We start from the raw sequence: 5,435 nt of genomic DNA on the forward strand, positions 1-5,435 counted from the left end.
GAAGAGGGGGGGGTGGGAGGGCTGATTTCTTACTATTATGCCAGGGACTTCGAAAGCGTCTTATTGAGAATTGAATATATTTTTCATAAAAATATTTTTATAAAAAATTTATTCGAGGATCATCCCGTAAAGTTTATGCTTGACAATATTAGCCATGATTGTTAAATGCAATGATCATATAATTTGTCATCTGATAATCACCGGATTGATTGTTTTTGGGAAATATAATGAATCATGCATTTAACATCACGGTTCATGTTTCCCAGTATATCTTTGCAATTACGGCTGTATACTTTGTAAGTAGTTGCAGCCATCGACCCGCTAGTGGGATAAGACGAGCGTACTGCGTATACCCAACTGCACATTCTTTTCGCATTTTATTTTTTTAAGTCTGCGTAAGTACACTTTATAAAACAAGTACACTAAATTTTCTTATTTCTAAATGTTATTATTGAGGTTGGAGTGAATGGAAGGATTGATTGATGAATAGATGGTTGGATGTTTGGAGGAATGGATGGATTTATGGATGGGTGGATGGAAGCATGTATGTATTTATGAATGGATGGATGAATAGATGGTTGGACGTTTGGAGAAATAGATGGATTTATGGATAGGTGGATGGAAGCATGTATGTATTTATGAATGGATGGATGAATAGATGGTTGAATGTTTGGTGGAATAGATGGATGGATAGATGGTTGAATGTTTGGAGGAATAGATGGATTTATGGATAGGTGGATGGAGGGATTGATTGATTGCCGTATGGATCGATGGATGAATAGATGTTTGGAGGATTAAATGAATTTATGGATGGGTGAGTGGATGCGGAAACACCAATAATAACATTTAGAAAACACCCCTAATTGATTTAAAAAAAAAATATATTTCTTAAAACTAAACAAATAATTTTATTAAAATAGAACCAAATTAAATTCAAATCAGTTTAAAAAAAAAATTTTAATTAAAATTATAATGCATAATTATCTTAATTTTGTCTCCAATTAGCACAACATATGACCATAATATTTCGTATATTGTGATTATATATTTTACTAGTTGGATTTATACAAAGAATTACAGTCCGCTTCAATGAATTAAATTAACATATTGTTCTCTGCCTACAATGAAATTTTATCTTAACATTAAAAAGTAAAATGTATTTAAAAAGAACATATTTATTTTAAATTGTATAAAATCATTTTTTTATAATACATTTTTTTTTGGTGAGTGTTTAAAAAAGTGTGCTTATTCTAACAAATAAAATAATTTTCAAGAAGTTTGCTGCACGTTTTGTTTTGCGAGTCACTTTCTTGGCTACCTCTTTAAGGGTAAATCTTATAAGATAAGCTTTCTGCTGGTCTTAAAGATTCACCCTTGAAGTTGTTTTAGGGCTGAAGAAAGAAGAGGATCCGCTGGAGCTGGGTCCCGGAGCTGTTTGTTAGGACCCATCATCAACATTGGTGAGTTCTTTTTATTTTTAATAACGCATAATTTAATTAATATTAATTTCTATACTGCAAAAACTGTCCGTTTTAACAATGCAAAAAATATGTCTTGTTTTAAGATGTTTTAAGCCAAACCGATATTAATAGGGTTCCGAATCGTGTACGGTTAAAAAATATATTCTGCGCAAAAAATAAAAAATTTTGATGCGCGCGCAAAAGAGAATACGGATGATGGATTCTTGTTGATCATTATATAGGCGGTTTTATGACATGAACTCGTCGCGCTCCAATCCACAGTTGTGAGCATCATCTCGGAGTTGTGAAAGGCCATGTCAGGTTTAAAAAAAAAAAAAAATTTTTTTTAACGGGAGTAATGACCAATAAATGCGTATCGAGCACTATATACAATGTATACCTTTAGGGCAATAAAATCCCTCTATATATATATGTGTGAGTAAAGAGTCCTTCGGAGGATGTATATATATATAAAAATTGAGGAGCGGGAATTTGGTAAATCCGTGCGCGCGTTGCCATATTGTAAAAAAAAAATGTGCGTGCACCTCGCGGGACTAATTTTTCATTCCTTTCGGTCTATTTGGTCAGGTTGTCCCGGTCGCTCGCTACCAAAAACCTTCTTTGCTGCCGTGCCATGCCTCCAACGCAGTGAGAGGAGAGATTATAAATCATGCATCACGGGGGTTGTAATACCCTCGAGAGACCATAAAAACTTAATTACCTTCGTTAATCGATGGCTGCCGAGACGATCTTTACACGTTGCACTTTACCCATTCTCTCTCTCTCTCTCTCTCTCTCTCTCTCTCATTCCATTCTGAGCGTTTTTCGTTAATTTCCTTCTGCCAATTCTATTCAAATTTTTTTTAGTCACTTCATATGCAGTATATATATGATTTACCTAATGATCTTTAAGGTTTACTTAGAGATCTATTAATTTCCCCTGAAAATTTATTCAATAATTTCTATCTATTTAAAAAATACAATAGAAATTAGACAGAAACTAGACGAAAACTAGACAGAAACTAGATGGTATAACTGCTCTGACCTCTCTGAATACAGTAGAAACTAAACAAAAACTAAACAGAAACTAGGCAAAGCTAGATAGAAACTAGATAGTTTAATTATCCTGTCCTTTCTAGACAGTTTCAATACAGTTCAAGTATCTACAAACTAGATAGTATAACTGTACTGTAACTGCATAGAAACTGGAACATTTTCATATAGTTTAAGTATGTAGAAGGTAGATAGTATAACTGTACTGTAACTGTACAGAAACTAGATAGGTTCTATACAATTCAAGCATTTAGAAACGGAATAGTATAACTGTACTGTAACTGTACAGAAACTAGATAGGTTCTATACAATTTAAGTATCTAGAAACTGGGCAGTATAACTGTACCGTAACTGTGTAGAAAGTAGATAGTTTCCATATAGTTGAATTATACAGAAACTAGATAGTTTCCATATAGTTTAGCTATCCAGAAACTAGATAGTTCCCATATAGTTGAAGTATCCAGAAACTAGATAGTTTCCATATAGTTGAACTATCCAGAAACTAGATAGTTCCCATATAGTTGAAGTATCCAGAAACTAGATAGTTTCCACATAGTTGAACTATCCAGAAACTAGATAGTTCCCACATAGTTGAACTATCCAGAAACTAGATAGTTTCCACATAGTTGAACTATCCAGAAACTAGATAGTTTCCACATAGTTTGACTATATTATTTCTTTCATAAAAGTTGTACTTTTTTTTGTTCTTTTATAAAAATTCTTAATTTATTTTTACCAATTTATATTTGTTTTATAGAAATGGTGAAAAACCAATCAGAATACAGATATTGATTTTTGAAATGGAATTATATTGAGATAGGAAAAGTTTATTGCAATTTAGCGAGAGAGATTGACGCGGTACGGTAGCAAAAGTCGATAACTCTATACTCCTCTTCTGAAATTCCTATATAGCAATCATTATTTGTAAATTACACGAAATGATTGGATCGTTTATGCTGATCCTTTGATCTTGTCCCTCTTTTTTCAACCCTTTACACTCTTTTCCTCTCTCTCTCTCTCTTTCTCTCTGAGAGAGAGACGGAATTTATCATTGGCCAAATAAGGCGAGAGGAATAAAATAAGGCGCCTAATATAACTCTCATTCGTATGGACCATACTTCAGCTGCGGTCAGGGACAATCAGCAGCTGAATTACCAATATGATTGCTACTGAAATATTCCACAGCCGACAAAGACTGTGACTATAGTTTTACCATCATCATCTCTCCATTAGTCGCACGCATATTTTTTTTTTTTTGTTTGCATAGTTCATTCTATCGATATATATATAAATATAATCTATATATGAGAAAATATATTTTTCTTCAATGCACGCAACAGTTCATTTTCCGATTGAATATCAATATTGATATGAATCAAATATTCCATTTCTTATAAGCTATATATACTCACAAAATACAAAATCTATTATTGCAATAAGTGGATTGGTCAATTTTCAAACCAAAAATGACATATGGAAAAAGATGGGAATTCTAATATAAGTGACATTTTTCTTTCTTAAAATCCTTCAGAAAATAAAAAAATGTACCAAGGATTATAAATGAAAGTTTAATCATTAAATTGTTACATATTATTTATACCGTATAACATTACAAATTAGCGACCATGGTGTAATTTAAAGTTACCTTTCTCCGATAAGTTAAAGTTGTTAATTTATAAACTTTTCTCTAGTGTTTCGTTGGAAGAAAAAAAAAATTTCAAGTAGCGTGTTAAAAATAATAAATTCTAATGGTAATGAGAAGTAGTTAAATCCCCCCGCTCCTCCCCTCTCTCATTCTCTTTCGACTAAAACAAACTGCTAAGTAAAGCGATAGCGTCTTAACTCTTGAAAAGCGTTTAAGCGAACGCGAAAATACTTATTTTAACAAACGCGAGTTTGCGTTTTGCTCTCTAAAAGAGGAGAAGAAAAGTTGGGTGGTTTATATATATATATATAGTTGAATGCGGCAATCAGAGGCAATTATAAATTTTATTATTTCACCAGCTCGTGCTGATGTAAACGGCGCAGCTGCAAAGTACGTGAGGTTCGCGAATATATAACATTATAACACAAACAACCGAGAATTTTATATACACATGCATGTCTCTTTGGTATATATCGTACACGAGATTATACAATGGGGCCCCCTCCTAATGACTCGGCAGAGCCGCCAAAGCCACGATTCGTGCCATTTTATTTTACTTCCGCGGGCACCCTATAGCTCTCTATTAATTGCCGTCATTCCATGCCAACTTTGCCTCAAATCCATCTCGATCTCCCGGTGCCACGATCCACGGGATACTCCTCCCTTTTAACTTCACGTGGACATTGCTAACTTCCTTTTTAAGTGTTTATTATTATTATTATTATTATTTTCTTATTTTTTTATTACTTTGAAATAAACTCTGCACTATTTTTTGATAAATTTTCTGCATACTGTGTAGAAAGTAATACATTTCTGCACAGTATGCAGCAATGTTATAAAAAAACCGTGAGGAAAAGTATATACTTTTCTACACAGTGTGCAGTAAAGTTGTAGAAAGCGATTTTATATATACTGTCTTCTAGATTATGTTGCATTAAATATAATTTTCCACAGAGCCTGGGGAAAAGTTATTAAAACAGTGCAGAAAAAAAAAATATTTTTCAGCAAAATTTGCAGAAAAGTTTTAGAAATAGTGCGGAAAAGTATACTTTTCTGTACAGTGTAGTAAAAATTATAAAACAGTAAGGAATGCAGAAAAGTTATCAGAACTGTGCAAAAAAGTATACTTTTCTATACACAGTATGCAGCAAAATTATAAAAACAGTGCAGAAATATATTTTTTTCCTTCTTAGTTTGAGGAAAATTTATTAAAACAGTGACAAAAAGTATTTATTCCTGTACAGTAAGCAGAAAAATTCAAAACATAGTGAAGAAAA

Source organism: Leptopilina boulardi, unplaced genomic scaffold (assembly GCF_019393585.1).
Source record: "Leptopilina boulardi isolate dan_hultmark-lab unplaced genomic scaffold, ZJU_Lbou_2.1 LbouV2_151, whole genome shotgun sequence".
NCBI lineage: Eukaryota > Metazoa > Arthropoda > Insecta > Hymenoptera > Figitidae > Leptopilina > Leptopilina boulardi.